General features: G+C 33.7%; 1 protein-coding gene and 1 long non-coding RNA gene across 21 annotated transcripts in view; one reads left to right on the plus strand and one right to left on the minus strand.

The window, feature by feature from the left end:
- Positions 1 to 21,066, plus strand: part of LIN7A (lin-7 homolog A, crumbs cell polarity complex component) — a 208,475-nt gene that overhangs the window by 14,970 nt on the left and 172,439 nt on the right. For 8 of the 15 annotated variants that reach the window (XM_074375343.1, XM_074375336.1, XM_074375335.1 and 5 more), the window contains exons 4-6: positions 1,190 to 1,406; positions 1,506 to 3,700; positions 13,976 to 14,078. The gene's annotated coding sequence lies outside the window, so the exon portion shown is untranslated. The remainder of the gene's footprint in view (positions 1 to 1,189; positions 1,407 to 1,505; positions 3,701 to 13,975; positions 14,079 to 21,066) is intronic. The other 7 variants (XM_074375341.1, XM_074375339.1, XM_074375337.1 and 4 more) reach the window with 7 other exon arrangements.
- Positions 1 to 21,066, minus strand: part of LOC123617997 (uncharacterized) — a 90,700-nt gene that overhangs the window by 13,379 nt on the left and 56,255 nt on the right. For 5 of the 6 annotated variants that reach the window (XR_012510799.1, XR_012510800.1, XR_012510798.1 and 2 more), the window contains exons 2-6: positions 11,454 to 11,612; positions 8,247 to 8,416; positions 1,579 to 1,629; positions 1,378 to 1,420; positions 106 to 230 (exon numbers count right to left, since the gene is read on the minus strand). This is a non-coding gene — a long non-coding RNA (uncharacterized LOC123617997). The remainder of the gene's footprint in view (positions 1 to 105; positions 231 to 1,377; positions 1,421 to 1,578; positions 1,630 to 8,246; positions 8,417 to 11,453; positions 11,613 to 21,066) is intronic. The other variant, XR_006726325.2, reaches the window with a different exon arrangement.

The raw sequence follows: 21,066 nt of genomic DNA on the forward strand, positions 1-21,066 counted from the left end.
AAGGTGGCTTTGATCTAGATACTGCTGTAAAATCTGTTCATCAATTGTTTTCAGCATTTCTACAACCAGAAATGTGGGTCTAAATTAAAAGTATACAATACTTACCAAAGAGCTGAAGTATTCTCCCTTTGTCCCACAAAACACTGAAATGCTTTTGTTAATGATTATTGATGTTTTCTTCTCCTACAAAGTCCATATTTTCTGCTAAGATTCTTCTATTAGGTAATTTTCTATCAGTAGAAAAAGAACAATTTAGAATTCTAGGGAGTCTGATTTATGTTTTAATGATTTAATGAAAATCGATTATTGGCAGTTAAAACCCATTTTATCAAATCAATCATGAAGTGCTTATTTCAATTTGCGTTAATCCTCATCTTATTTCAACTTATAAAATGAATATATTTCCTCTTTAAAAGACAAAAATTCTATGCTAGCTACCAGACTGATTAATTTTTTAGCAATATAACGTTTCTCATTCTTTAAATGCACTAAAAAAGTTTGATTGTGGTGGCTAACAAAAGTAGTACAATTATTTCTGAAGTAGTGTACATTATTTTTAATTATACCCAGAACCCAAACATCAGAATAATGAATCTACGTTATTCTGAAATAGCATTGTTGGTTTACTGATGTTATGAGTGACTGAAATATTTATCTTAATTAATCCAACCTAAGAGGAAGTGAGCATTTTATATTGCATTTTATTTGTCATTTTATAGATGAAACAATTGAGATTCAGAGAAGAAAGGTAACTTCCCCAAGGATCCACAGCTAGTAAGTGGGGGAGTTGCAATTTGACCCAGATGAGACTGGCTTTTATGGCCCGAGCTCTTAATGACTTAAGTCCATTAACCAGAATATCTCAGACTTGAGACCATGCAGACTGTTGAGAATATATCTGTGAATCCCTAAGCATCTATGGCCTAGATTGAGAAGTACTACAATTAAATATTAAACATAGTCTTATTATGTTGTATATTGATCTAATAAAACCATAAACACAAATTTACATAGAAAGTACAAAGCAGTTGCATGATGATAAAACAATCTATCAGATGATCTAAAACATGTGGTATACATACATGCATGTCTATGTATCTGTTCATCTATTTATTCAGTTACTGAAGAGTCTGGACTTGGGTGGATACAAATAGAAAGTTTCAGTTTTCTCTAATCACTGCCTTTACAGTACTCTTTGGAGCAATTTTTAAACCTCGGTATGCAAACCACTACACCAAGACTTTAGAAGGAATAATGGAGCAAAGATGTGTTCTTTCTGATGCAGCTAAGAGTGAAGCTGTGGAAGAGGCAGATTCCTCCCTTCCGCCTCCCTCTCCCCATCTCTTCTATTCTGCTTCACAGAAGAAAGACACATACCTCAAAAATCTCTCCAGACATCAAACAAGGTAACTCCAAAATACTGTGGTAAGAAAACAAACCAGTGTCAATGGATAACCAAGGAAATATAAACTACCTTAGGATTTGTATCTTTTTCTATCTTACAGATATTTCTGTTAAAAGTGAAAAACTGGCATTTAAAATGGACTGGTATTGATAATTGTTATTTAAAGATCTCACCTTTTCCACCTTTTCACACTGTCAAAGAATGCGTCACTTTTGAAGGAGTTCCTTAAGAGCAAAGCAAATAACATACAGGTAAGAAATACTAAAAATTGAGAACATCTTCTTTCATGTATTTAAATATAAGCAGTTCTTTTGAGGTATTTTCAAGCCTCCTCTTTGGGACATTAGCTAAAAAGAAAAACTTTGAAAATTTGAAGCAGTATAGGTTAATGAAGTAGGTCTTTTTAACATAATTGGAATATTTTTTGAGACCGCCAATACTTTTAAGATACATTGGATAAAACTCATGTGTAAAATTTTTATGCTTTCTTTCAGATTTGGAATGTATTATTCAACAATATAGTTAAAATCTATTTTATCAAGTCATATCATGAAATACTTAATTATTTAATCCTCCTCTTCTTTCATCTTATAAAATGACTATATTTTCTAGCTTTTATTAACAAAAAGTAAAAATACATGCTAGTCAGACTTGTTAGTTTTGGCAGTAGAAGAGTTTCTCTTCTCTATTTTAAGTACAAGAAAAGTTTGATCATAACAGCAAGTAAAATTGAGTTCTTTTATGATTTCATACATTACTTAATTTAATTATTCCCACCCAAGCATCAGAGTTTGATACATGTATGTACACACATTTAACAAGGGTAAGTAAATGATTTATGGTCTGAGCTATGTACTGCATTGCATTATTAAAAATAAGTAATGAGAAATAGCACATTGATCTATAATTTTGTTTTATAAGTTATAAAATTGCATTAAATAATCTTCAGAGGACACTATCTTACATGTTCTATACCATATTTCTCAGTGGTTTGGTAATACTTTTCAAAATGAGTATTAGCATGCTTATTTGAGTAGAAAAATGAAGTTAGACTTTCCTTGTCAGAAAATATTTTTGATAATAGCTTTTGGTTTAATAACGAGAACTGGCTTTACCAATTAAGTTGCATGGTAACTAAATTTAGCTAAATCTGCAGCTCAGAGTTTCTATTGACTGTTTAAAGTGCATGGCAAGATAAAAACATACTATAAAAATATTATATTGGTAAATATATTGGTATTGAAATTGGAATGTCTTTTATCTTTCGAACCTTTCTGAGTACATTGAAGAGCAGTTTTTAATTTAGTAGATAAGAGAACAGACCAAGCAGGATGACCTGAATTCACATCCCGACTTCACCTTTAGGCAAGAGATATTAGGCAAATGACTTAACCCCTCTGTGCTTCAGTTTTCATCTTTAAAGTGGGCTATCAACAGGACCTATCCATAAGGTTGTGATGAGGATTAAATGGTTAACAGGTAAGTTAAAGTGTGTGAAATTTCTGTGTTCAACCACTTTTGAACTATAAAGAAGTCAACTTCATATAGTTCATAATACAGTTAGGAATATAATTAGTATTCCTAATAAACTTCCAAGAAATAAAGAGAGTAAATGATTTTGACCACTAGGTACCAAATCCCTTTGCAAATCAGTGGTTTTCAAATTCTTTGCTTTTGACAAAACTGAGGGAGTACTTAATTAAGCAATGAGTAAATAGGTTATTAAAAATAATTTTTGGTGATAGATTACTATGTTATTTTTTACTTATGAAAAGAATACAAATAATTGAGTGATATTTATACTAAAAACTACTGTCATTTCTGTCAGAATATTTATGAAGTCATATGTTTTGATCCGTACAACCGTAAAAATTAAAAATAGAAATAAAACTGACCCTGAATTTGTTGCATTCTAATGCTAAGGAATATAAGATACATTCATCTCTGCATACATTAATTAACACTCTACAATAACTCAATCTCATTAAGGGATTAATTTCTAATGAATTATTATATATTTATAATAAAATTTTACTTTTAGCTATTGTGTTTTGATAAATTAAAGAACATATTGAAATAACTCAGCCCAGAAAAAATGCATATTAAATCTACAATTATAGGAAATTTTTAATAAACCACATTGAATTCATATCCACAATCTAATTGTTACCTCTGAATAGACAGGCATAAATCAACAAGTATGCTGCATGAGAAAAAATGCACCTGTGGAGTAAGATACCAACATTGGCTTCTAATTCTGGTGGTGGCACTTCTTGAGGCCCTCTCTTGGATTTGGTAAGCACTATTTCTTTACTCTTAAGGCAAGGAAGTGAAAACCCATAGTTTCTTCCCTAGGGTCATGTGCAACTTGAGTAAATTTCGGCTCTCCCTATTTCCTGGGATTCTGCTTAAACAGACTTGGAGTTGGGATAGCGACTAGGGCAGTGATACGGGATGGGAGAGCTATCTGTTTGTCTTATAACCAGCCATCAGGGAGCTCAAGGCCTCTTCATTATTTTCAGCATTTTTTAAAATACAGAGAATTGATGTTCCTTTTTTCTCAGTCTTGTGTTTTTAGTTGTTGAACTTAAGGCTTAATAAGAAAACTACTACTCAGCACACATACACAGAATGAAGCACAAATTTTAAAAACTGTATAGTGAAATGACTGTAAAATCCACAGAATACATCCTCAGGTCCAGGGGACCGCAGACCCCAACTTCAGGCTCTGTAAGCAGCATGCTGTCTAGCTTCTCGCTAGGTGCCATCTAAATCCAAGATAGCCTGTGAACTGGAGACTACATCAGTCCCCATAGAGTAAGTCTGTACTACTATTCACAAAATAGGTTTTTCTGAGATACATTTAAAAATTAAAATAGTTATGCCTATTTCTAAATTATCTGCCATTTTGTTTAGAAATTCCAGGAAAAATTATGATAAAAATTAAGATGATAATGATCAGCATTTTAGGTTAACATTCAGAACAACTTCTAGTACTTTAGTGTCAATCAATTCTTTAACACTTTATAAAGAATAAATGTACCAAAGCTAGAAGAAAAGAAAAAAAACATATGATAGAAATATAATTATCCCAATTAAATTATATTCTATAAGGATTTCAACAAACTGGATGAAAAAAACTATTGATTTAGTATCCAAATACGTTTTAAGAATAATTATCTAACAACATTGCTTTTTTTGTTTGTTTTTGGCCACCATTCTCTAATTAATCAATAACCTAATCAAGTTAACATCATTAGGGTCCAAGAACAGACTCCAGGTATATGAAAACAAATGATTTTTAGAGATACATAGAAGTCCTCTATAATGTAGATATAGCGAGGTATCAATATATTCAGCCCAGGAAATATTGGTAAGAATAAAATCACAGAAAACGGTTTGGAAATATATAAATAAACCTAGGGAGTTCACAAAGGAATGCTCACTAGTCTTGCAGTTTTCAGCTTATGCCACATGATTCTCTCAGGATAATGTTATTTAAAATTGATTCTGGCCTCACGTGTGGGAAGACAGCAGATTCTAAAGTTAATATTTGACTTTTCCTCTCTACCTAAACCAATAGCTAAATATAAAAACCATTCAAGGCAAGGCATATGTTTGTTAACATAATAGTACTGTCCAAGAGCACAGTATGTTATTTCCACATGTCATTTTCTCATTGATAATAACATCTGATTTATTCAGTGGTTCATCTTTTGTTAACTTCAGTATCTGTAACAAATCTGAGAACCTGGTAGTAGATTGAGAAAGTTCTGACCCACTGAAATACCTAGGAGTCTAAGATTCATGCATCTTGTCTACTGAGTAGACCCTTGATTCGATATTATATATAATGAATGCACCTTTTTAACACTTGGGTATCTTCTATGCCCACATCATATTAGAAGAGCACTGAAAGCTTCGTTTGAAAATTTGTTTATCCGTTGCACAATTTTTTTTTAAATTCCGATGTATTCAGCACTTACTGACAAAATAAATTTTTATATAATAACCAAATCACAGTAAGGGAGGAGACAGAGAAGCAATGATACTAAAGCCAAGCATAAAACTGATGGTCATGAAAATGACTCTAAATTGTTGAAAGAAGAGCTAAATTATGCTTGATATTTTGTTTTTCATAAACATGCTTCTTAGCATGCAGGTGTGTTTATTTTAGTAAGTTTTATTTTATCTTCATTTTAGTAGGATTGTAACTTGAAATACATATTAAAGGTTATCCCTGATACTTAAACAATTTGCTATCTGAAATTCATTTGTGGAAACAATGTAATTCAAACAGCAGTGAGTGTGTGGCAGTAATAACAGTTAGGGCCTCATTGTTTCTTTAGAAATTTTTAGAATTTATTCTCATAAAAATAGTCATCTCTAATGGCTAGTCCAGCAATTTAATAGGCTTGAGATTAATTATGATTACATTCTGTCTCAGAAAATGGACATTGTGAAATAAGGTACAGCGAGGTTCCCTGGAGAAACCACAGCGGTGATTTTCAATTGGGTATTTCTGTTAGATACAGGAATAGCACTGAAAAGCTTTGAAAATTTAATAGTCTCTGTCCTCCTGAGAGGACTAAATCAGTAGATTGAAATGAAATGTTATACTGGATTTCAAAATGGAATATTTGGAATTATGTACACAAATTAGTGTTAGTGGTCATTCAGAAAAACAATCAAGCATTGCACATGTTAAGCCAGCCATGTAGAATGTCATGGGTTCATAAGTTCAAGGGCTTCATAAAATACTGCTGTGGACAAGTAAACATTTAAATAAAAAATTGAAAATATATCCCTCAGGTCTACAGCGTCATGTATTTTTCAGTCTGAGTTACATATGCATTATCACATTTTGTAATCATATAAAATGTACAGATTCCCAAAATAAACACAGTCACCTCCAATCGAGTTATTAACAGCCCAGTGAAATTCATTTGTCTAAAAACCAAAATTGGCAGTCTCCTATCTGATCTTCTGTAGCTGTTCTTTCTTCCCTGTACAAAATATCTATTGTTTTAAGCTAACACCATACATCAGTGCTAGTCATTACCAAAAACAGATAGGCATGACCATCCATGTATTTTGAAATGTAAAGCTGACAGTTGTTTCTGAGCAAATGTTTTATATTTTACTTGCCACCTACTAATGTCTAGGTTTTTCCCAGAAATGGCAGTTTTGAATTAATAATCCTACATTGTTATTATGTTTCTATAAAGCATTCTGTTAACTGTTCTTAACACTCCATTATATGTAATTAGAGTTATAAGTGCAAACGAAATAAAAATAAAAACTCTACCCGAGGTTTGATTCATCCATTTGTAAAACAATTGAATAAAATGAAAACCTGCCATCTGTTCTGTTTATTCCAAATCCATGTGTTTGTAACATGACCCTTTGTAGCCTTTTGATAGCTATATTTTCCAGAAGAAATATATTAAGTTAATTTTGTATTATACTTCTCAAAATATTTTAGATTCTCAGCAATTTTATGAATTTATGATTCTTGATCTATGCTAATTTTTCTTTCTAGTCCTCATTTTATAGGGGTGCTATTTAAGTAATAAAAACAGCTTTTAGCTTATTTTCTTGAAAGCTGAAAAATTAAAGAAGAATCTGTTTTTTTCAGGGCACTATCACAGAAATCTCAAAAGAATGAGTTTTTAAATCTATGACATTTGGGGAAAATAGAGCTTTCTTGGTAGTAATATTGTATAAAATCACCAGATGGTATCTCCTAGTCCCTGTATAAGATTTTTGTTCTCTTGGTAGACAAAACATTTAAAAGAACACACAAAAAAATTATGCTCTACCAAAAAGGAAGCATTTCCAAGTACTAACTGCTTATTTTTGTATTACACTTTTCTCATTGATTAGTCTCTTGCTTCTATTTTTCCTGGTATTAAAAAAACAAATATTTATTGCCTATGTAAACTGTACAAGGTTTACAGACAATGAAAGTTCTAGAAGCAGCCGCTAAAATTGTCTTTTTTGAATCTCTCACCAAGAACATAAAGTCCAGGGTGAATGTCAAGTGTCTTACTAAAATCTCATAATATGATAATGGTACTTCTGATTCAAAGCTGAGCTTTGCTACCAGAGGCAGAGCCCAAAAGGCAAAATTAAATGTGCAATGTCTAAACTGAGCTCACTGATCATTCTTCTTTTCCTCTGAGAACCTCAAGCTGTGGTTTACAAACAGTTTTCTTGTGGGATATGCTGTGAAATAGCAAAAGGAATTTAACTTACCAGTTACCTTGGGTCTTTGTTTACTTTCCTAAATGGAGAAACAGCAGGATAAAAAGAAAGAATTCTGGAAAAGTCTACCATCTAGAACTCTTTCCAAAGCCCTCTTCTGAAGAAAAATATTATTTTGGCAAAGACATTGTAGAAACAGCTGATTAAACAAAGATAAATGTTTTTGTTTATCTGCTTGTTTGAGATGGCTCAGGATTTCCCCTAATGAGGTCGGTGAATCTCTGAAAAGGAAATATAGATAGAAGTAGTATAAACATTTAGTTCACCCCAGCATACATATTTTGTTGAGTTCTTATGAAGATTTCTATTCAAAGAAATTATCCTTTGGGAAAAGATGACCAGGTGAAAGGTGATGTGAACCATCCGTTTTAAGGAGTCAATTATAAAAATTTCAATAATATCATTAATGGCATAATTATTTTTTTTGAAGTGTGATATTAATGAATGAGCAGATTTGGAATATTTTTCCATTCCAATTTCTATTGGAATAAAGGTTTCCCTTGCTATCTGAAAGTAGAGTGTTCCTGTGAAAAGTTTGGTAAGCCGAAATGGAGTCAAGTGAAGAAGCAATTACCTTAGGACACATCTTGCTAATGACACAGAGAATAAGCTGAGATAAAGCGCAGGTGCTCACAGGCACAATTCAAAGTTATGGCCACCTGATGCTGAGATGCTGGGATGCTGAATGTATTTCCTGGGGAAAGAGCTTGGAGGTGCCACTCTCACTGCAGGAGGTAGTATTCCCTGCAAAACAAAAGTTGAACACTATTGTTGCTTTCTACCTTTTTTCCTAAAAGGAAAAATTCTCTTAAGATTTCCTTCAGTTAGTGAAAATAGCTACTAATGTATGTCTTTCATAAAAGGGAAGTGCCATAAAGTGAACTTTCAAAAAGCGGGGGACACTGTATCTTCCATCTTAGATGTGATGCATGCCATCAGGTACGTCTTGAAGAGAAACTCCTATACATTTGAAAATATCTGAGTCAGTGGCTGAGTTTTTCACTTTTTATGTGAGATGTGTTGATGTAAATGGTGACATGGCACAACTGTTCAAACAGATTTTTAAAAATTTCTTTCTGAATCATACAGAATCTTGAAGTATGAAGACATCAATGGGGCTGTCTCAACAAATTTATCTCCCTCATTTTAAGGAAATTTAATCTCAGGGAGGTAAAATAATATGTTCAATTTTGAGTTATTTTTTAAAAAAGCAAAACATTTCAAGAAAACCACAGCAAACAAGCAGAATACCTAGGGCATAAATGAGAAGTTTATCTCTCTCTCACATCCAAGGAGTTCAAAGGTTTCCAGGGCCAGACTTCCTATCTTGTTACTATGCTATAAAGGACTTCCATTCCCAAAGCCACCTCAAGGTCCCTGATAGTTGCTGGAGTCAGAATTTAGATGCTCATTTTAACCAGCAAGAAGAAGAGAGGAATAAAAAGGACCCTCTTTAAAAGCATCTTCTGGAAGCTACACACCCTATTCTCCCACAGCCCTTAGCTAGAATTTAGACATATGATGAGACCTAAAGGCAACGAAGCTCTATGTCCCCCTAAAATATGAGGGTAAAAAATGATAATAGTAATTAAAAAATAATAAATCTCTGAACTCAGGTACCTAGTTAAGGCAGACCTTGAGAGTTAGTTCAACTCCATTCTTTCTCACATTTTCACGTACTATGTGAATCTCCTCAAGGTTCTTTATTATTCCATTCTTCAGGCCCTACTTCAAGTCTCCCCTACCTCACAAAGCTTTTCCTAACAACTACATCTCAAAATGATGCTTTAGCTCTCTGAATTTTGATGTATTCCCTCTATACCACAAAGTCTGAACTGTACTATATTATAGGCACTTCTGTTTTTACGCAGCCTTTCTTCAGCTGCATTGCCAGTTTCAAGATGCCAGGGAGCATAACTTTATTACAGGGTTGTGGCTGCCCTAGTTCTTGATTTGGTGGATCAAATGGCCTTTGAGTCCTCATTTTAATTTGTTAGCTGTAACCTTGTTGACCACTATTGTTTACAAAAATTCATCCCACCCCTTGGCTTCTGTGGCACAACTCACCAATTCTTCCTATGAGTATCAACTAATGTGTTAGTTTTAGAACACTATGTTCCCACAGTCCACAAGAAAAGAGATCTCGAACCCTGATCTCCCTCACTGATCACGGGTAGGATATTTTGGTACTGTCAAAGTTTGCAGCATATTGGCCTACAGACTGGATCTAGTTTGTAGACATATTTTATTTGGCTCATATAAGATCATTAAAAGAATGAATTAGCTGCCAACATTTAAAAATCAGACAATGTCACATTTAAAAAAATGAAAAAATTCAAAGCTCTGGCATCACTGGGCCAACATTCCCACATGCTGAGAAGCTGTCATCCCTTGTAGAAGAGACGCCATGTATCCACTAAATCTCATTTATTTTTTTCCCTGTGCACAAAACTGAATTACATGCCTATTTGATTGAGTTCAATCAATCAAATATAGTTAGAAAGAGTAGCTGCTGAAAAAATTTCCCATATGATGCTCAGTGCTCACTTTCTCACTCTATATGTCAGACTGATGTATTTTTACTTTGATAGTTCCTAATATCAAAACTAGATACAAGATCTTTTATGTTTCTTTGTAGGAACCCTCTCAAAATAGGTCCAATGACTATTCAATGTATATGCATCTTTAAATTTCATGTGATTTTTTAATAGAATTCCAGTTCATGCTAATGTCATTAAAAATATTTAAATGACTTTCCTAAAATAATTCCTTTACTTGAAAACTTCAAGTATTTCTTTATTTCTGCCCTTCTCTGAACTTTTTCAATCTATGTGACCTAATTTGAAATAAAAATGTGGAAGATACAAAGCCACCTAGCTTCCTTTTCTCCAATCTTAGTCACACCTTTCTCTTTCCAGAAATAACCATTAGCCTAAATTTGGAACAGATCATTCTCGTGTGTATTTAAAATTATTATTACATAAGCAAGTATCAGTAAGTTATATATTACTAACTTGCCTATGGTAAAAAACATATACATGCACCACACAGAATGCAATTTTCTTTTTCTTATTCAACTTTATGTTTTGTTTTCAAAAAAGGAAATGCAAGTCTGTTAAACATTTTACTTATTTTTCCCTTAAAACATTTAAGCAATTAATTAATTTGTGAAACAGCTAATTTATTGTTATGGCTCCAAAATCAATAAGCATAAAACACTGTAGAGTTAAAAGCATCCCTCCTACCTCTGTACTTAAAGCTACTCAGTTGCCATCCACCTCCGTCTTCCAAAATAGGTACCCATGGTTACTAGTTTTTTCTGTATCTTTCTAGAGATAAATGTTACCATGCTAAGCATTATTTTGTACACTTCTTTTTTACTTAATAAAAACATTATCTTTTCATGTCAGTGCATTAAAGAGCACTCTTATCCTTTCTTAGTGTAGTGTCATGTTTTATTTTATGAATGATTTAACTACTATTTTATTGGTGTGGACTTAAATTATCTCTATTTTTTAGTAATTACAAATAATGAACAACATATAACACACATACATAATTTTGTACATGTGAATAATATTAGTTATCTATTACAGTAAAAAAAAAATTAGCAGTTTAAATTGGTAAATATTATCTCACATCTTCTGTGGACCCAGAATGCAGGCAGTTTAGCTAGATTTGTCTGCCTCAGTAAGTCTGACAAGGCTAATTTCAGGGATTGGCCAGGTCTGTGTCTTGGTCTAAAGGTTTAACTGGGGAAGGATTTGCTAAGCTCACTTACATAGGTGATGTCAAGATTCAGTTCCTCAGAGACCTTTAGACCGAGGTCCTCAGTTCCTCAGGCACTGTTGCCTGGAGACCTTCCTTACTTCCTTGCCAAATGGACATCTCCATAGGGCAGCCAGCAACATGACAGCTTGCTTCTTCCAGAGCAAGGGCTCTGTGAGAGAATGCAATGTAAATAAAGAGTCACAAAGTATAAGAAATAAAATAATAGGTGCACATACATGTGTGTGTTTGTGTGTGTGAAGGGAGACCCTGCCAGGGGAGGCAGAAGTAGAAGAAAACAGTGGAGCCTCAGATGGGTGTAAGAAAAGAATGCACACAGCCAATAGATGGTCCCTGGAAAACACTGCGAGGCAATAGCATTCAGAACTGACACTGGGAGGAGTTTTGGCATGCTCCAAATGTAGGTAAATACAAAGGCTTGCAGTAAGGAAGCTTGAGAGTGGGGACCTTCTAGCCTTAACAAGGCTTGAAATTGACACGCCAAAGCCAACTTTCAGGGCAGGCCCCAGGGAGTAACTGCTGGGAGTGGAATCAAAATTTAGCATGACACAGGTAACAAAGGAAGGAAAGGGAGTGTTGCTGGACACTCAGGTAATAGTAGGGGAGAGGGCAGAGCTAGGAATCTCAGGAAGCAAGTTACTACAGGAAAGGACAGATGAGGGAGCTCTATGAAATTAGAAAACAAATCTGAATCCAAACTTCCTTTAAAAATTCAGGAAAACTAGTATCACACAAAAGTGATTAAAAAAAAATTGAATCCCATAAGTAAAGAGAAAATAAGGACCAGAAGAACATCCACACAATTAAAAGAGCCCAGAAAAGACATATGATTAATAGATAGATGATAGACCAATAAATATTAAAACCATAACTATTTCAAAGTGAGCTAAAAGATATTAAGAAAAAGACATAGGAAATAAACTTTAAAAATACAACATAAAAATCAGAATTAGACTCAGCAATGATATGACAAAACTCAAAAAATTCAGATTTTATTTTTTAAATACTCTTATAAATATCTTGTACCTTTAACTTGGAACGTATGTGCTAGAGTTTCACTGAGGAATAAGCCTAGACGTAGAATTGCCCCACCAAAGTATGTATAGATCTTCAAATTTGCTAAGTATTGCCAAATTGCTATCTAAAATGAATATGCTACTTTATATTCCTACCAATATCTTAGGAGAATCAACAGCTTTTTATATATCACCCACCTTTATAATGTCAGCCTATTTAAATTTTTCCAAACTATTGGGTGTGAAATGGCATCAAAATATTATTTAAAATTTGTCTCTGTGATTGTTAATGTAATTTTTATCAAATTTTCTCTGAATTACCTACTCATATCCTTTATCTATTTTCTTCTGGGTTGGTTTTGTTTTTCCTATTGATTCACAATAATTTTTCCATCTATTCTGAAAAACAATACTCTGTTGTATTGTATGCATTTTAAGTATCTTTTTTTAAGTTTTAGATATATCTTTTTAGTTTACAATATCTCTTTTCAAAACACAACTTGTAATTTTAATATAGTCTGTATTTCAGTAAGTTTTCATACGTGGTTGGTGGCATAATGTTTTTATGCTTTCTTTTCTCTCCTACCCCAGTAAGAAAAATAAATGTTCTATACATTCTTCAATGTTTTATAAAGGTTTGCTTTTACATTAGAGTCTTTTACCCATGTGAATTAGATCTTAGATGTAATGTGAGGTATGGTTCTAATGATTTATTTTTGTAGATCAATAACCACATTGAAACCAATTTTCACTAACACGAACAATGACATCACTGGCATCCCTGTGTGCCTGAGCACTTGCTTCTCTATGGTAGCACCTAGAATAGAGATACTGGGATAAAGAGTATGCACATTTTCATACTCACTAGCTATTGCAAAAATATTCTCCTATGGGAATTTTCAGATTGACCCTATCACCAGTAAAGTATGATTTCTACTTCCCTGTGAGTATCATCAAACATTAATTTGGGCCAAGCTGATGAATGTTAATTGTTCTGAGCAGTCATTTTGCAAAGCTTTTGTTCTTTCAGTTTGTTTACAATTACTTGTTCAAAGTGGACTATTTTCTGAGCTTACATGATTTGTGAATCCTAGCCTATTTCTTCCAGAGCAATAAGCCAATATCCCCCCAAAAATGTATTAAATAATGCTTCCTTCCCCCTATTGTTACCTTGTATGAAGACACTATCTTAAAGATGATCAAGGAAAAAGAATTTGTAGTTATTTATTTGAATTTTCTCATCCTTATGCTTTAAATATTCATACTACTACTAACATATCTGCCTGAGCACTTGACAGTTTTTTAAAGAGTTCTAACATATGTTTCAACAAGAATTTAAAATTTGATTAGAGTTTCTCATAACTAAATATTAATAAAAGTGATAAATTTGTGTGTGTGTTTGTGCCAGTGAATCACTTTCAGTTTTTTGGTTACCTATTATTTTATGTTTCATCAAAAATCTTTGCATATTTATATCAACTTTCTGTTTACCCCTTAGATTATTCATGCCTGAGTGGAGTGTCAGCTGCAGAAATAGGAGGTTTAATGAGTTTCATGGGGATACCTCATTCCAAGAACAAAAACTGGAAAAGGAATAAAATGTAAGTGCCTGCATACTAATATGGCCCCCTGTTAGAACCAATCTCAGAACACAAGATGATAGATAGTCCCCACACAAGATACATTTCCTTTAGAAAGGCCTTTACTTCCAATTTGGCTTTCCTTGTATAAATTAATCTCCTACTCTTCACCACACTAATTCTAAATATATAAATGACAAATACCCAAAGGTAGAAGTTACCATTACTCTACTCTAAATACTGTATTTGTCTGCACCTGCTCAGGTTTTATTTTATAGACTATTGCTTTGTTCTGCTGCTTTTTTCCCTTCTTTTTTTTTTTTTTAAGAACCATTATTATTTATAATAGAAACGGTTGCCATAAAAATAAACATTTAACTTATTAACATTCTACACAGACATTCTTTTTCTTTGAAAGAGAGCCTTAATTTACTTTGGTGAAGATAATGCATTATAAAGCACCTTTTTTACATATTTAATATATGCTGTGGAGTGCTAGTCTATGGGGACAGCAAGCAAAGTTAATTTAAGAGAGAGAAATTTAAAGTTCATCTATGAAGCACATAAAAATGGAGAACTAAGGCAATTGCTCATGCTTTTTAGATTAAAAATTCCAATATATGTGTAAGTAAAAAGAGAAAGATTCTGGATCTGTATAATTTAGATGCATTAGTTTATGTACAGTTTCTTTATGTATGTGTGCATGCGCATATGCATTCACAGCGAAATACACAGAATTATAATCTTGATTTTCTAATGTTTATGAAAAATTCGATCTTTAATTTTACAGTAAAAATGAAACAAAAGATTTCCAAAGAACCCTAATTTCTTAAGCCAGGTGAAGTTTTTGAAACAATATTATCCAATGGTCTTTAGAAGGAATTTATTAACTTATCTGAAACATAGGGGGAAATACTGTTTGATTTATTGTTGATCACTTTGAACTATATTTAGCACTTTAAGATGAATATCTAAATTTCCCAATTTCCTCGGATTTCAAAGAGAATAAATTTTACTCATTAAAGCAGAGAGGTGCTGATAATACCACACATTAAAAAATACTCTGATGTGGTTCTTAGGTGACAGTGAGGAAGGAGATAGGAGAGAGGGACAAATAAGATTGAACATTAATGATTAATGACTAATTTACACATATATTTATATTATTACTGTGGTTGATGCTGTCTCTTGTAATCTATGCATTTATTTCATTAAAAAGAAAAAAGTATTCTTCCTTTTTGGCAAACGACCTGAGAAAAGTTAGCGAGTGCTCACTTTGCATGGTTGGTATCAGAATCAGGATCAGAGTTGGGATTTGAACTTTAGTCTGTATGACTACGAAGTCAATATCCTATCCAACATACCATGCAACAAGGAGAAGTAAACAGAGAATTTTGACTAAGGGTGGTGATAAGATGTGCAAATGTGTCCAATAAGAGCATAAGTGTACTCTTAGTGCTCTTCTGTGTTGTAGAGAAGGAATGAAAATGTGCCAACACCATTTACCTAAGGAACACAAACTCCTTAGAGAATGTTAAAATATTGGATACTACTACTAATGCCCCCATAGTGATATAAACTTTACAAAAATATTTTTTGTGACTTAGACTGCATTTATGAAAGGCTTATTTTCTGCCAGTCATGGGTCTATTATCACATTTTATCTGTTCAACAAGCCAGTGAGGAAAGTATTATTAACCAATCTTTATAGAAGACACTGAGGTTTAAAGACTGATCAGTATCATAGAGCCCTTCAAGGATTCATCAGAATTTAATGTAAGGCCTCTATATGTCTAATCCTCCAAACTCATACTCTTTCCACTACTCTAAGCTAAATGCTCAATACATCTAATAGAGCGGGCACTCAAGAGCCCAACGATGATTCCAAGTTAGAGAAATGGAACAATTATTGTGAGCAATAATTATTCTTTCAAAATGGAAAAATCATACTTTCAAAATTTCTTTTTTATACAGAGTAACCCAACTATTTGGACTCCGAAACATCAAAATCATTATCTCAGTCCTTTCTTTCACTTTGCTCAAAGAAATTAAGTGGAAAAAAAAAAACTCATCATCAAAATTTTTTCAATTAGATGAAGAAATAATAAAGGACATTCCTATAAACTTTCTTGAATGTGATAATAGCCAATGCTACAATGTTTCCAATCATTATTTAGGAAGGCCGTCTATCTTAACAGTTGAACACCATTGCTCTAGAGTTCTGACTCCCAGAATCCAAATCCTAATTCTAGAACTTATTTCCTTAAGTGATGGCATAGCTAATCTAATTTTCCCCCTGTGTGTAATGGGGCTAATAACACCCCCAAGAACCATTTAGGATGCTTGATTATAAACTTCAAAACAAATTTAAATAATCAAAATGCATTAGCCCATGTAAATTAAGAGTTCAGAAGTTTCAAGAATGTTTTGATCACCACCTTGGCTCCATTTTTCTAAGGGTTTGTGCCAATATTGGCTTACTTTGGGTTGGCCAAATGTCTGCAATCTGCAGCCTCCCATCTCACACTGTTCTCTCCAGAGAAGGAGAGCCCTACTCGTCCCACAAATGTCAAATACAAGCCCTTCAAGCTTCATCTGGATTTAATCGTCTAGAGGTTCATGCCTACTCTTTAAAGTTTTTTCTGTAGCAGGGAGAATGGCAAAGAGTACTCTCACTGATTTAGGCCAATCTGTTGATCTGGGACTGGGTTCAGTCTTAAACAGACCGTGCAGCAGCTTCACAGTGAGGAAAGAGACAGAAAGGGCAGTTGACAATGCCAAAATCAATGTCCTCTGCAGCCTGCCTTGTAGGGTGGTTGTAGGGTGAAGGAAATAATGTATATAATGCACCCAGCAGGGCTTCTGACACAGTAAAAAGTACATGAATACTAGATAATATTATTCTTCTAATGCTTTTATTTTATTTGATAATTTTATGAGTAAAGCCATCAAAAATATTGACGGAAAGATTACATACAGTATCTTAGAAATAACTGTTCTAGGATATAATTCTATATAACTGAATCAGACTGTTGTTATTTTATGTGCTAAATTTGGGTTTAAAAGAGAACCAAATCATATATCTTGATTTAAGCAATTCATTGCTTTCATCCTGCCTAATTTTTCTCCATGAAAAATATTTATAAATTAAATTAATCTTTCAGCAACAGTTGATCTGGCAATAAAAACCACAGTAGAATAGCTTCATTAACTAGTCCGTTGGTTCTCAAGCTGCATGTGCTTGTATACTTTCGAATGCACCAATTTTGCCTGAATACTTAAAGGGATTAAAAGAAAGTGGGTGATTTTTTTAAAGCACACTTTAGAAAAATGAAGGGAAGAAATCCCCTCATTTCACAGTTATTCAGCTATGCTCTTCAGAGCTGAACCACTGTGTAGTTTTATTTTCTACTCTGACCACACTCTTGTGAACTTGCAAGACAAAGTTTTCATGCATGTTCTGATAAAAAAAAAAAAGTCATATCTGTTTTTTTATCTTCCCTTTCCTTTTACCTCTTTTTTTCTTGTAAGAGATTCTCCAAAACCAGCTTTCCATAATGATAATAATAGCTAAAACCTATTGAGTGTCCATAACTTCCCAGAAACTGTTTTAAGTTTTTTACATGTATTAATTCTTTTAATCCTCAAAATGGTGCAGGGTTGTTATGATCCTTTATGCAGCAGCACCCACTATTACTGCAGATCTTTGAGTATGTCTGTCTTTTGTAGTAATATATGCTTTAAGGCGTTTTATTTGTAGTTTGAATAAATCACTATAAGAAAGAATGCTTATATAGTCATCCATCAAAACACACACACTCACACACACACACACACACACACACACATACACATCCATCCCTACTAAGTGCTGAGTCTAGAGCTTTTTAACTAGCATGAGTCTCCATACATAGGAGCCCCATAGTTCCTGAGCTTACAGCTTTGGATTCATGCACACATAAAGCCTGCCTACCCGTTGCTGAATCAGTTTCAAGATCGTAGAAAAGATACCTGATTGGCCCAGCTAGGGTCAAGTGTCCATAAATGATTCACTAGTCTATATCCAGGAGGAAGAATCTTGTAGGAAAGAAAAAGGAGGAGGAAGAAGAGGAAGAGGAAGAAAGAGGAAAGAGGAGGAGGAAAAGAAGGATAAAATATATCATAGACCCATCAGTTTTTGCTATGAGTAATAATGTCCCTGATAAAAGGAAGCAATTTTATATCTGTGCTTAGCAGGATTAGAGGAAATTGGGAAATACAAAGATCAGCAGATGGTGTACAAAAGAAAATGAAAGATACCTTGTAGAGAGAAAGTTTCTTAGCTTTATGCCTAAGGATCTGAGCAAGTGCTTTAGTAATGAGTATGGTAAATGTATGAATTATTTATAGTTATTTAATTGTGTTTAACTGCACAACACACTTGGTTTTCTCTGCATTGTGAGCTGAATCATTCTCACTCAATTTCTCATAATTTGAGTCAAAGCAACCTTCCTAATATTATATGAAGTTGTATTGAAATAGGGACTTCCCTCAGAAATTATAGTTAAGATACATATACTTAGAGCAGAACACATTAAGTAGCAAAACTTGTAGAATACTGCAGCAATCAGACATTGCTGTCTGCAAGTATTCTGCCATAATAGTAATTCTTTTTTTAAATGCTATTTCTACAAGAAAAGAAGTGAAGGAGACTATAAAAACAAAGCAAAACAAAAAACAACTGCAGTGATCAGTTCCCTGGACGTGATGTCTCTAGAAGTCTCTTCACATCATTTCATAGAGAGTCCTGCTTTAACTGAGTTCTGGTCAGAAGCTGTCTGTGAGCTTCTCTCTTCTTGGTATGTTCACCCTTTCTCTCCACTGTACTAAGCACCATAGTTTTCTTTGTTAATGTGAAGAACCACAGATTTATTTATTTTTTTAAGAAGCTAGCTAGTTTGTGACAGCCCCTGTGAATTATTAACATGTAGAGTAAAAGAAAGAAAAAGATACTGCATTATCAATCCAAACTTAATCTCAAATCATGAATCTGAATCTTACCTCATATCCAGGTTCTTTTAAAGAAGACATTTGGTATTACTAGTCTTTTAATTTTAACAATTCCAGTTTCTGTGCAGTGACACCTCATTACAGTTTTAATTTGTATTCCCCTGATGACTGATGATACTGAACATGTTTTCATGTTTTTTGGCCACCTGAATCTCCTCTATTTTGTGCACCTTTACCTTTTCCCTATTTATAAAATTGGGGTCTATGTTTTTCTTATAGATTGACTTTCTTAATCTTATGGATTGGTTATCTTTTGAATAAGATGTATCCTGAAGACAAGCTTTCTGTTGGATGTATGTGAGGCAATCATCTTGTTCCAGTCGGTGGCTTATTTTTCCACTCTCAAAATAACGTTCTTTGTGAAATAGGTATTCTTAATTTTATAAAAACTAATTTATCAGTTTTTTCTTTCATTGTTTGCTTTTTGTGAACTGTTTCAGGGATCTTTGCGTACCTCAAACACTTGAAGACCTTCTCCTGTATTTTATTCTGGAAGCTTTATGACTTTATTTTTTATATTTGTATTTATTATACATCTCAAGTCAATTTTTATGAGTCAAGATTTATCCATATTATTTATGAATATTCAACTGACCCAGCACTATTGATTGAAAAGATTATTTTTGTACAATGCCAGTGGTATTCTTATCACAAAACTGATGAACACACACATGTGAAATCTGTCTCTGAACTCTATTGTGTTTTCTTAATCTATATGTTTATCTTTGCACCAATATCACATATTCATAAGTACTATAGATATATAAATCTTGATATATAGGAATATAAGTACTCCAGCTTTATTCTTCTTCAAGATTTCCTCGACTCATATAACTTCTTTGCATTTCCTCATGAAGTTTTAGAATTTTCTTCTTAATTTTCATCTTTAAAAAAATCTGCTGGGGTTTTGATTGCAATTTTGTCGAATATAGAGTAAGTTAAAATCTTTAGTGTTTTGGTTTTCTGTTGCTGAGTAACAAATTACCACACATTTAGGGAATTAGCACAACACTCATTAATCATCTCATTTTCCATAATCCAAAGTCTAGGTATAGTTTATCTGGGTTTTCTACACAGGGTCAGGGCTCACTAGGCTGTAGTCAAATTGTTGTCAGTCTGGAATCTGATCTGAAACTCGGGGTTCTCATTCAAGTTTTCTTTCTTTCTTTCTCTCTCTTTCTTTCTTTCTTTCTTTCTCTCTTTTCTTTTCCTTCCTTCCTTCCTTCCTACCTTCCTTCCTTCCTTCCTTCCTCTCTGCTGCATAGTTCACTTTATTTGACTAATTGTTGTGATATGTACAGTAGAATCACAGTTGGACTGTTTTGCTCCAGATGTAAAATAAATTGGAGGGGAGAGGAGGGGATGGGGAGCAGAAGAGAAGGGGAAAGGAATTTACAGCAAGAAATATCTAAGCCCTGGAGAAAGCAGCCCAAGGAGAGTGTCTTAAATTAAACACTTCCAGCAGGTAAAGCCTGGCTGAGATTTTTCAAAACTACATTTGGTAAGTCAGGCCTAGTGGGTGGCTTAGTTAAATAACCAGAATAAGACAGACAAGCCAGATACCTTCTAAGATAGGAGGGCAGTCAAGGGATGGAGAAGTCAAATCGGGAGGAGGGAGAACCAGATTCCTGCTGGCCCTCCCTCACTCCCTTGTTCTTGGTTGAGTTGAGGAGTGAGCAAGTGGGCAATGTATTACAATGTGGTTTTGACAAAAGTTTCACCTACATTGGCTTTCCCCTTTGGGTTAGTCCTGGCCTAAGATCATATACACCTAAACCAGCTGGTTCTTCAACCTAACAGTTTGTACACATGAAAAACTGGCCCCAGGCCTGTGTCAATATTTTAGATCAACTCAAAAATAAATTTCATATGGGATTCATAGGCTTGACCTGAGATTGTATTGCTGATTCCTTGGATTCTACTGAAGCCCTGAGGCTGGAGGTAGACTGGGCTGAACAAG

The sequence above is a fragment of the Camelus bactrianus genome, chromosome 12 (assembly GCF_048773025.1).
Source record: "Camelus bactrianus isolate YW-2024 breed Bactrian camel chromosome 12, ASM4877302v1, whole genome shotgun sequence".
Classification (NCBI taxonomy): Eukaryota; Metazoa; Chordata; class Mammalia; order Artiodactyla; family Camelidae; genus Camelus; species Camelus bactrianus.